The 13,117-nt window shown below is 45.9% G+C and overlaps 1 protein-coding gene across 1 annotated transcript in view; it reads right to left on the reverse strand.

Moving 5' to 3' along the window:
- The window catches only part of MAP3K13 (mitogen-activated protein kinase kinase kinase 13), a 624,460-nt gene that overhangs the window by 511,209 nt on the left and 100,134 nt on the right, over window positions 1–13,117 (reverse strand). The window lies entirely within an intron of this gene.

A 13,117-nucleotide genomic window follows, 5' to 3' on the forward strand; every position in this document is an offset into this window, starting at 1 on the left:
TTACCCTTACCGGTGTGAAAGTGCTGTTTTGCCTAGAGTAAGATGGTGCAGAGGTGAGGTATCAGTAAACTCGGGGATGAAATTGTGCGCCTAAACTGTGAGCTGATTGCTGTAAACTGATGTGCTCTGGGCGCTGTAGCATACTGGCCGCTGTAGCATATCTGCGCAGGTGGTGTTAGTATGTGTTTAGAGTGTAGCGGAAGTGGGAAGCAAACTACTCACTGGTACTGGTCTGAAGTCTCGGGGATAAAACTGTGAGTCTAAGTCGTGAGCTGATTGCTGCAAAGTGATGTGCTGGGGGTGCTGTAGGATACTGGCCGCTGTAGCATACCTGTGTAAGAAGTGTGCGTTTATACTATACAGGGAGTGGGAAGCAAACTACTCAACCTTACCAATCTAAAGACTTGAATGCAGTGTTTTAGCAAGCAGCAATAAAGAAATAATCGTGAAGAATATAATGCAGAATGTTGCAATGACACAGAAGACGAATGGTGAAATGAGGTGTGTCTAAGAAAGTGGCTGTGTGAAATAAAGGGATTGAGTTTGAAAATTATATTGAAAGTGTTTTTATTTAAGTGCCATAATTGGACCCACTGGTGCAAGAGCTTGGGCATCCAGCTGATGCAAACTTGAACCGCTTCTGCTGTATTCAAACGTAAGCTCCTGCATCAGTGAATTCCATATTACATGTTACAGTTCCATGTGACATAAACAATAGCTATTAGACTTCAATGACTCTAAATTCTATAAGGAAAATAAAGGTAGGATACGATTACCACATGTATCCTTAAAGAAAAGAAAGAAAAAAAAAAGAAATTGCAAAATGTAATCATCAAACTTTTTAGGTACCCTGGAAATGCTTTTTTGTAATACAAAATTATCAACAGTAGAACAGTCAGCAATCTGTTGTACAGTAGATTTAATGTGGTGCATGTCAGATTTGGTACTAGTTCTACCCACATTGGAACTTTGAGGATGAATGCAAACATTACGCTTCTAAGAAGCACATTCGGTACCTTTCTAGTCAAACCATACATTATCTTGTGTAGAGAGCTAAGGCATCGAGCTGAGACAAACTACAACCGCTTCTGCTGTGGTCAAATCGAAGCTCCTGCATCCGTGAATTCCACATTATATATTACAGTTCTATGTGACATAAACAATAGCTATTAGACATGAATGACTAATTTGTATAATGAAAATAAAGGTAGGATACGATTACCACACTGTGCCAACCAGTTCCTAAATACAGTGGTCTTTTTTAATTTTTATCGTCAGTTTGTGAGCAGAGGTTGAGTATGAGTAAATTTGTGTGAAAGGGCTTTGTGAACAACAGGCAGGGAGAGAGGCGTGTGCACAAAGAATAGACGTGGTTTCTAAATGAGTGTCAGGTTTAGGCTAATTTAGCAAGTAAATAGCGTATTTGCATAGGCCGTACATCACTGATACCTGGTGAGAGTGGGGACGTTAGGGGCAATAATGAAGACAGAGTTCAAATGTCTGAGTATACTTCGAAAGTTATTATATCAAAGTAGTAGGATTGAAGTGTATTATAAAAAATATAAAGGAAACAGTAAAAAAAGATGGAAAAAAATCAATCCAAGAATAACATGAGTTTCTTACAAGTCTTGGAGATTGCAGTCCAGGAGTTCTTCAGCGGCTTGAGATGCATAATGTTCCAAGAGGCCATTGTTGCCATTGTGTGAGAAAAGCAAAGCGATCCAATTCATATCCTCGAAGGGACAGTAATGTTCCTCGAATGTTGGTGCGGCAATATGAATAGGCAGGCAATCTGCGATGTTGTGAAAGATCGCAGGTTGCAGGAGATCTTTCACGGCTGCGCAGAAATCCCAATCCGCCACAATACCTTTTTTCATTACATTCGCCATTTCTCCACTGCCACAACAATCACGTTCATGGTTTTCAAGATACTGCATTACCTGCTGGATATCGGGAGCAATTGTTGGGCTGTTGGCAAGGCATAGATCCATTTACCTGTCGAATGGGCAAGTTTTGCAATCAAACGATGGTTAAAAGCATATTGCATATCTGTAAATCTATGTTATGTTGTAGCTGGCTTCGATAATAGATAGAGGCAGGTAGCCGAAAAGATATAAACAATTTTTTTACCATATTGATGTAGCTCGGCGTAGAGGCGTATTTTGTCGGACACAGTTGTTACCACAGAGAGCGTAGTCATTTTTTACAAGCAGAATTAGTAGTAGGATGGCTGCAAAGAGAGCAAGAACTATGGGCACTGTTCCCTTTATTCCAGAGACAGTCGAATAAATGAAGTCTGGTTTTAAAGCATTTTAGAAGGCCCTAGGAGACCTTGTTAAAAAAGTGTGCTAGACCTTGAGTGTGAGATGTGTTGAAAATTGAGTAACAATTCATAAAGTGTAATTGGAGGTCTGTATTTAAAAGGGAGAGTGTTTTGCATGAAGTTCGTGGTATCTGCAGTCGCTAAATTTCATTTGCAGAAGTGAGGGAGACTTCCGTTCTGAACAAAAGCGCTTTCAGTTTGGTTTGTTTAATGAAATCTGTTTTCAAACTAGGGATTGAAGGCCAAGTTGAAGTTTGGGAGTTAGTTTGTGTGGGTGAGATTAGACATTTCCACAGGAAGTTATTCGGTTTTTAACAGTAAGGACATGCGGTATGCCAGCTCACATTACGTAGGAGTGCATGTTATTGAGAAGCAGATAACTGCTGTTAGAAAGCTGTGTGAATGTTGTTCTGGTTGTGGGAGTTGGCGTCCTTTTAAGAAAGGACACAAGATTGGGGGCTGTAAGCTTAGAAGAGCCTTGTAGTTGGACATTCTTGGATATTAATGAATGACTGCCATTGTGGTCGCACTTTTCACCTGTGAGAAATACTTCTGTATGCTCTTTAAGACAGTGATATGTAAATGGGAGAAACCACTACTCGTGAATAAACGCCCTACCTTATATAATCACATTTAACATGACAAACAACATGTACACCTAGCAGACACAACAACACTGCATACTGTGGAAACCTTGGCTAGCCATGTCCACAAACCAAACATGGCATGGCACCTCTGCCACACAATGCAGAATGCGGGGAAAGATGGGAGCAAAGTATGTGCGAAGGTGCCAAGTAATTCTAAATTATAAAAGTATACAATGTAAAGTCTTGAGGGGATGTGCCGGACAGACTTGAGTATGCAGAGCACAGACATGTACATGTCAACATACAATGATGGTCTATTGAGTGATTTGGACAGTGGATGCAACCATGATAGTACAGTCAGTAGGGAAGATTACGGAATGGTAGCACCCCCAAAATGTTTAGGGTAGTGGGCTGGCTCGGCGTATGCAAGGGTAGCATAGGGGTATGAAGAAGAGGCACATTTCTCTGGGTGTGGTTCTCTTCCGGATTGGCAAATGTGTCAGCCAGGTCTGTGCAGCTTACACTGCCACGAGGCTGACACCGTGAGCGAAGGTGGCTGCGTGAATGATGCTTTCAGCGTGCTGGTATCCAGAAACCGTCATGGTAGCTACAACGCATATATGCCCCACGGTTCACCTTTCCACACCGCCGTACGTGAAAGAGGGCCCACCACGTGCCGGCGGAAGCTCCTGGGCCAAGGTCTGCGAGCTCAGAAGGCTCCTGAGATTAACACTGGCTACCTCGACACAGGTACACAGCGCCCAGCTTGAGGCCCAGGAGCGTGGAGTGCTCTGTATAATACTAACACACTAGTCGGACAGGTACCAACAGTGGAACGGTGTTTTGATACCATAGTGTGCAATGTTAAAACTGTATCTGAGAGTGGAGATGAAGGTACTCCCTTCGACCAGGGGCAACTAACTCTAGGTCCTAACAGTGGAACGGTGTCTTGATCACACAATGGACGATGTCCGATATTACCTGCTGCTTGCTTTTCACAGACCTCCCTCCCTTGAGGTGCATCAGACTCTGATTCCATAGTTAACTGTTGCACATGATTATAGGGCTTGGTTGACTGCAGTCGCTGGACTACACCGCGGTACAGCAGGTCCGAACAGTGAAACGGGGTCTTGATTATATGAATGAGGATATCAGAAGTTAAAGTCTGTGATGATTTGTGTGTACCCCCTCCGATCAGGTGCAATCAACTGTAGATCCCAACAGTGGAACGGTGTCTTGATCCCACAGTGGACGATGAAAGAACTGCATCTGACAGTGGAGATGAAGGTACTCCCTTCAACCAGCTGCAACCAACTCTGGGTCACAACAGTGGAACGGTGTCTTGATCCCACAATGGATGATGTTAGAAGTGCACCAAAAAGTGGAGATGAAGGTACTCCCTTCGACCAGGTGCAACCAACTCTAGGTTCCAACAGTGGAACAGTGTCTTGATCCCACAATGGATGATGTCCGATATTACCTTCTGCTTGATTTTCACAGAACTCCCTCCATTGAGGTGCATTAGACACTGTGCTTCCTTAGTTAACTGCTGCACATGATTATTAGGCTTGGTTGACTAGTCGCTGGACTTACGCACGGTACAGCAGGTCTGAACAGTGAAACAGGGTCTTTATTCTATTATTGAGTGTTAGAACTGGCTATTTCTGGTTGGCTAAGGCTGACGCCAAAGCTAGGCAGAAACCACCATTCTAGTCAGGGTAAGGGAGTCACACGCCAAGATAACCCCTGCTCACCCCCTTGGTAGCTTGGCACGAGCAGACAGGCTTATCCCGGAAGCAATGTGTAAAGCATTTGCGCCAGCACACAACTGCAACAACATCCTAGGCACACCACAAAAAGAACTCCACACAAGGTTATATAAAAATAACTTCTGTATTGTAAAAACACATCAGATAGCAGTCACACATGTACATTGTGCCAACTGGCATGGGCAATATTCACAAGGGATTATTTACACCAGGACAGGGCCACATGGGCCACTGTCAGAATCAGCACTTAGTAGAAATAGCACTTCTAGAACTTAGAATAAGTATAGCACAAAATAACAGTTATAGATCACATCCAGTAACTACTGGGAACAGGGAAGTACCACCTACGCAACCCTAAACACCTTAGGAGAATGTCACGGAGGGAACCAGGACCTCACTAGGACCACCTGTACTAAAAAGAACAACCACCTAAGTATCACAATACAGTTAGGGGTATAAGCAAGAACACATTACACATGATGCATCACAACATTCAGAGGTGTAAGGAAGGAAAACACATGATGCATAAAACATACATTCAGCGGTGTAATAACATGGCACATGATGCATCAATCACACATTCAGAGGTACCGGAGAAAACACATGATGCCTAAAACATTCAGAGGTGTAAGGAAGGAAAAACAAATGATGCATAAACCAACACATTCAGAGGTGTAAAATCAAGGAAGACACATGATGCATAAAAACATTCAGAGGTGCCAGAACATAACTCAATAGCGCAAAAACACATGATGCATTAAAACATTCAGAGGTGTAAGATCAAGGTGCGTAATCATATTAAATGCATTACATTTCCTAGCACCACATCACATTGCGCAAAACTCACATTAGGCAATTACCATCACATAGATAAACACATTGCACCTAAATAAAATCACATAACAGCCCCCATCTAATAAAGGGACTAAAGAGCCCTGTGGCCAGAATGTCAGGGCGTGCTGCCATGCAGCGCCAGTCAGGGGTGCGCCACTGGCGCAAAAACTAAACGTTGCAGGTGCCCACTGCTTGCTGGGCACCTGGGAACATCCCAAGACCTAAATGGTGCAGCTGCCCACTAATTGCTGGGCAGCTGGGAAACAAACTGCGACAGGGTCCTCACTGACCCTTAGGCGCAAACTGCGCCCACTACTGGAGCCACACAGGCTCTGACACCAAACACTGCGGCCAAATGCTGGAGCCACACAGGCTCTGGGCATATCACATGCCCCAAACGTTGGAGCCACACAGGCTCTGAAACTATATATGGCCAAACGTTGGAGTCCCGCTCGGGGGAATCAAGAGATAATGGCCCCAGAGCCTTCTCAGGGCTCTACAACAAATGTTGGTGCCTTCGGTGGAGCTCACCCTTCTGGGGGGACTCGAATGAACAAATGCCCCCGGAGCCCTCGCAGGGCTCTAAAACAATATTGCAGGCATGGAGCCTCTCAGGGCTCTTCAGGAACAACTATGCCCTCAGAGCCTCTCACGGGCTCTTAGTGAAAAAGAATATGCCTCCTTGGGAGCCTCTCGGGCTCAAACAACAATTTGGGGCCTCGCGGGGGCCTCTCAGCGCCCCCCGCAAGGACTCAGCACCACTGGAGGGGGGAGCGGGCACCGGCAATGTGCCCCGACGCCCTCCTCCCTTCACGTGCACACCAGGGCCTCACTCACCGGCTCGCAGACTTCTTCATCGTCCCAGCCATGCTCCGGGAGGCGGGTGGACTCCCGACCTCTCGCTCGTCCATCTCGGGGCTCCCTTCTTTCACGGGGGCCCGCGCCGATGCCCAACAGCTTCCGGTCCTGCCGCGGCCCAATCCCAGCGCGGCTCACTAGGACGAGCCCCCCCCCCCCCGGGTGACGAAGCACTGCTTCTGGCGCTGTCCAATCGCAGCGCGGCCTCACGGGACGAGCCTCCCGCAGCCAACCAATGGCTGCGCGGCTCTCCAGAAAAAACTTCTCTATGGCGGCCAATCAGAGCGTGACCCCTTTGCTCACATCCCCATGTCGGGGACGGTGTTTCTCGGCCGATTTCAAGCCCGGGCAGCGGACAAACAAAGAGAAATGTTGAGGAAGCGCCGGCAAGGCCATAATTTAGGCGGCCATGCGGCGGGCAGGTAAGAGGGGCGCTCGAGACAACAAGGAAAGCCCTCTGAAATAAAAAGCAAAGCGCTACCTCAGCTTCATGAGGCAAAGACAAGAGGTCCAAGTAAAAATAAAGCGCACCCAGGAGCTAAGGCAAAAAGAAGGTCTCTGTCATAGATAAAGCGCTCCCAAGCGCTGGGGGAGAAATGAAGCGCTCCAAAGCGCTAGATGCCAAAATAAAGCAACTAAGTCCTTCAGGAGTCCAGGACCTCAGCAGTCCAGAACAAAAGGTGGAGCACAGCAGCTCCCAGAAAGGGAAAGTCCATCAGATATCAAGGGGCTGGGCAGGGCCCAGGGATTCCCCTGGGCCCAAGCAGCAGCACGCCCCTGGTAGGATTCAAGTCAGAAACAAGAACATTTTTAGAGTGTCACAGCACCCTTTTTATACCCAAAATCCTTTGTCTAAAGGGTGCAGGCAGTGTGAGAACCAGCTAGAACTGGTTATAGGGAATTCCTTTCAATGGCCAGGCTAGGGACATCAGACGCACCCCAGGGGGTGGAGCCAGCATTGTGTGGGGAAAACCCAGCCTCATTCAGGACCCTCAAACCAGACGGTCAATCCACAAGCAGGCCCAGGCTCACTCCTCCCCTCACATCAGCATGCTAAACACTCCATTCACCACCGGGGCAGACCCTCCCAGACTCTTGGAGCCAGGCTCACCAGCCAGCCTCAGCCAATCACACGCCAGACACAAATTACACAAATATGCCAACTTCTAAAAGTGGCACTTCTACACTAGATACAATCAAGTCGCATATACCATTGCGCAGCATGCAATCTCACGAGTTTGCACATACCAAACTCGACCCTGCACTCCCCACACATCAGGAACTACCATGGGCATACATATTCCCCATTCATTCCTATGGGAGGGCAGGTCACTCACCACACATACACAGAGAGCTCACGCACTTTACACTGTACCACAGTGAAAAAGTGCGCAGAGGCCAAAAATCACCACCACCAGGTTCCAGAAACAGGCTAGGGGTGAACCTGCCAAAAGGGCCGGGTCCAACATTGAGGATGTCAGAAGTTAAAGTCTGTGATGATTTCTGTGTACCACCTGCGATCAGGTGCAACCAACTCTAGGGCCCAACAGTGGAACAGTGTTTTGATCCCGCAATGGACGATGTCCGATATTACCTGCTTCTTGCTTTTCACAGAGCGCCCTCTGTTGAGGTGCATTAGACTTTGTGCTTCCGTAGTTAACTGTTGCCCATGATTAATGTGCATGGTTTACTGCAGTCGCTGGACTACACAGCGGTACAGCAGGTCCAGACAGTGAAACGAGGTCTTAATTCGCTGATTGAGGATGTCAGAAGTTAAAGTTTGTGATGATTTCTGTGTACCCCCTCCGATGAGGTGCAAGCAACTCTAGGTCCCAACAGTGGAACAGTGTCTTGATCCCACAATGGACGATGTTAGAACTGTATCTGAGAGTGGAGATGGAGGTACTCCCTTCGACCAGGTGAAACCAACTCTAGGTCCCAACAGTGGAACGGTGTCTTGATCCCACAACGGATGATGCTAGAACTGCATCTGAGAGTGGAGATGAAAGTACTCCCTTCGACCAGGTGCAACCAACTCTAGGTCCCAACAGTGGAATGGTGTCTTGATCCCACAATGGACGATCTCTGATATTACCTGCTGTTTGCTTTTCTCAGAAGTTTGTCTGTTGAGGTGCATCGCACTCTGTGCTTCCATAGCTAACTGCTGCACATGATTATTTGGCTTGGTTGACACTAGTCGGTGGAGTACACTGCGGTACAGCAGGTCCAAACAGTGAAACAGCATCTTGATTCTATGATTGAGGATGTCATAAGTTAAAGTCTGTGATGATTTCTGTGTACCCCCTCTGATCATGTGCAAACAACTCTGTGCTTTCGAATCCAAAGGTACATGGCTGTGAGGTGTTAATGACCACTGCCTCTGGCCTACACTGCGGTAAGCAGGGTTCACAATTCAGATCGAGTGGTGATTGTTTAATTTCAGAATCCAGTAGTCAAGTAACTACAACATCTGTTGAAATATACACAATATTGTTTTATTAGAACATTGAAATGTTGGGAGCTCCATTGAAAACAATGGAGTAGCTCCAGGGCTTATAATGGCTGGTATAAGCCTGGAGAACCAACATTACAATGTTTCTTTGTTCACAGCTCTGGCTGTGAACAAAGGCTTCAGGGAGCCTGATGGGATTCCAATCCCCTTGTGCTCCCTTAAGGCTTTGTTTTATTTGTTAGAACATTCTACCCTCTAGCAGCAGAATGTTCTAATAGCCTTATAGCCCTTCGTAACTGGGCTATACCGGCTATTAAAGTCCCTTTCCCTTGTTAAAGGACCGAGCCGAAGGCTACCCCCCTGGAGAGGGCCTTTAACAGCCTGTATGGCCCGGTACGGCGAGCTATAAGGCTATAGTATACTTGCTTGAAGAACTTTTTTCAGATGAGTTATAGGTTTAGTAAAATGACCAAACTCATCTTGCAAGTCCAAAGGAACAGTGAATAGTGTAGACTGTGGACCAATGGAATCCCAATTCGAATGGTTTTGATTTATTTATTGTAGAGTTTTCTGTAATTTATGTTGTTGTATTTTGTGAAGAGGCAGTGAGAAAAAGTATTCATGGTTGTGTGTGAGTACTGCTTTCAATTAACAAGTACAGTAGTGTTCACAATTCAAATTGAGTCGCTATTGTAGATGACACAGTCCTGTAAGAAAAGATATTGCTGTAGTGCGTTCTGTCTGCACCACTCATACGCATCATTGCAGGCGCAGTACACGGTCTTTATGGCTTCACGCACTGAAAACTGTGGAGCTCAAGTCAATGCTACGTGGCTGTGAGCCCTTGTAAATGCTCTCTCTGTCCTATACTGCAGACAGCAGTGTTCACATTTGAGATTGAGTCGGTATTGTAGATGACGTAGTCCTGTAGGAAAAGACATTGCTCCAGTGCTCTCTGTCCGCACCACGCATACGCATCATTGCAGGATCCGCACACGCTTTTTTTTTGCTTTGCATATGACAAACTGGGCAGCTCAAGTCAATGCCACGATCCTGGGGGCCCTTGCTGAACGCTCTTTCTGGCCTATACTACAGACTTCAGTGTTCACATTTGACATTGAGTCGGTATTGTACATGACGCAGGGTTGTAGAAAAGACATTGATCCAGTGTGCTCTGTCTGCACCACTCATACGCATCATTGAAGGCTCTGCACACTTTTGTTTGCTTCGCGTATTGCAAACTGTAGAGCTCAAGTCAATGCCACGTGGCTGTGGGCTCTTGCTGACCACTCGCTCTGGCCTACACTGCAGACAGCAGTGTTCACAATTGAGATCGAGTCGCTATTGTAGGTGAGGTAGTCCTGTAGGAAAAGACATTGCTCCAGTGGAGAAGTGTGGCTCAATGGTTAGAGCGGCAGACCCTGATGCAGAGGTCTGGCCCAGGACCAGGGTTCAATTCCCACCTCTGCGGGTCTTGGGCTCAATTTCCTCTGACCTGATAATTCTCGCCTCGGTGCCTATTCTAATCATGGGTCCCACTCTGCAACTCTGGGCAATAGCTTGCTTAATCTCCACAACGGCCCCAACAGCGCTGGGATGCCTGGCTTCACCTTGGGGGTGCCCAGGAGTGGACATTTCACAGGGAAAAGCCAGGAAGGGTTCCATAGCGGTATTCGTTACAGCGCCAGGACACCCCAGTTGGGGTATTAGTGCGCTTTACAACTACAAATTCTTCTTCTTCTTCAGTGCGTACTGTCTGCACCATGCATACGTATCATTGCAGGCTTTGCACACGCTTTTTTGTTGCTTCGCTAACGACAAACTGGGCAGCTCAAGTCACCTTATGTAGCTTTGGGTCCTTGCTGACCGCTCTCTGTGGCCTACACTGCATACAGCAGTGTTCACAATTCAGATTGAGTCGCTATTGCAGATGGTGCAGTGTTGATGGCAACAGATATTGCTCCTAGTACGGCCCACCTGCAGCACGCATCATCGCTGGCTGTGCACATGCTGACTGATTTTGATGTGGCTATGTGAGTGCACTAGAACTGATGGAGAGTTCATGATATAATCTTTTTGTGTATTATTTCAGATCTATTGATTGTGTCACAGTATACCACAAGTGTGGTTCTTTTATGATAGAATTATTTCTGTATTATTTCACATCTACTGTCCCTACCTTACTGCAGCATAAATTATTGATTCTGTTAATATTGAATGTATGTGTGTGATCCAATGATTACTGTTGTAGTTGATGCTAGCAGCAACCATTCCCTGAGGGCTGGTTTACACTCACCCCACATGCATCCAGCACAGACGTCACTGAATATGTGGTCGAGCGCACGGGCCCGTACCCACTTCCACTATGTATCCGTGTCAGTGTGTTCATTATCTATGCATGATACTGTCTCTGGGCCGTACTATATTACGTGGTGCTGTGGACAGCGTATGCAACCATGTTACCTCTGGTATTGGAGAAAATTTTGGTTATGTAACTTTTAGGTGTATGGCTGTCACAGCTGGAAGTCTACTTTACAGACCATGAATATTGATGAAGATGAGGTTTGCATGTTGTGTGTAGTGTAAGATATGTGTATATTGTAAACATTTTTAGAAAAAAGCTCTCTAAGCAGAAGAGGTGTGTCTCACCAAATGCAGTACAGAGATTAACTAAAATAGGTGGCGTTTACGAACCGTTACAATGGGAAATGTTATGAACTAATGAAATGCTTTTTTTATGGTCACATGGCAATCGCGCACCCAGTGCGCAAAGAGACCGCACCCAATGTGATTTCGAGAAAATATATTTACTATGATATAAGTTTATTACAGTTAGAAATATATAAATGTTTAAAGTATTTTTGATTATCGCTTGCTCTCATATACACTTTAACCTCTTAAGCGCTGCCGACGGCCAACGGTCGTCACGAGCGCTACCTCCCCAGTGCTGCGCACGACCATTGGACGTCCATTCAGCACTAGTTCCAATGGACAGCGCAGCACTGGGGAGGGATATTTGCGCCGCAGATAAGGTGTTAAAGTTATTTAGATATAGTTTTGAGACAAAAAAATGAGAGAATGGCGTATGCGGCGCAACACCGTATGTCTATGATGTAACACAGGGCGTGGCAGCGGCATTTGTCGCATTCGCAACGCGCAACAGGCACCACCCCATACGTACATGACATAACGCGCTGCTTGGTAGTGCGTAACGGTCGCATACCACAGTAGCAGCTGGCGCAAACTCATACGTATATGTTGTTACGCGGTGCCACAAACCCGTCGATACGAAATGCGCATCATTTAAATGTGGTGTATAGGATTTGCGTGCTGATCGAGCTTGGTAGACTACCGGTACGGGATTGTAGTTTTCTCAACAAAAAAAAAATGATACATATTTTTGGGGGAAAATATAAAAGATTACATAATTTCTAAAGTTTAATAAAAGGATAGCAGAGTTGCAAAATATTAAAAAACAATTAGAAAAAATATAGGCTTTATAAATAGTAAAATATGAAATTAATATTTTAAAACCTTTGAAATTCACTGAAAAAAACCATAGGTTTTACAGACGTTATAGTTAGGAATTAGCATTTAAAAAAACCTTAGAAATTCACTGAAAAAAGCATAGGTTTAAGGGACGTTATAGTTAGTTGGACATTTGACTCATATAAAACCAGAGACATTTGCCAGCTTTAGTTAGTTGAGCTAACTATAGCTCACACACCCGCAATGCACTGCTGATGACGTCACATATTACATCACTTATGACATGGTCAGTGACATCAGTGATGACATCTCAAATCACACAAGCACTGACATACATTGTTCACCGCCGCAAGACCAGCGAAGCTACACCGATGACCGGTAGCAGATTGGACAGGTAAGAGCGGTGGGGCGTGGGCAGGGCTAGGTGGGGTTGGCGGAAGTCAACAGACTACCGGAAAAGTAATATTAAATAAATAAATAAAAACACTTACTTTGCGCTTGCTGCAGCAAGCGCAAAGTAAGGGTTTTATCTAATATTACTTATCCTGTAGTCTGTTGACTTACACCCCACCCACCCAGCCCTGCCCCACCACCCCACCGCTCTTACCTGTGCAAGCCACCACTGCCGCCGGCTCCTCGGTAAACTTGTAAAATGGCAGACAGACTGCCAAAGGCATAGAGGTCGCAGACGTGGTCTTTTGGCGGTCGCACCGCCGAACTCGTAATAAGACCTTAAGTTGCTTACACATCCAGTGACACACCTATAGAGGGACTGATTATTTAGATATGTACTCAAGTATTGATA

The sequence above is a fragment of the Lissotriton vulgaris genome, chromosome 2_1 (genome assembly GCF_964263255.1).
Source record: "Lissotriton vulgaris chromosome 2_1, aLisVul1.2, whole genome shotgun sequence".
Classification (NCBI taxonomy): domain Eukaryota; kingdom Metazoa; phylum Chordata; class Amphibia; order Caudata; family Salamandridae; genus Lissotriton; species Lissotriton vulgaris.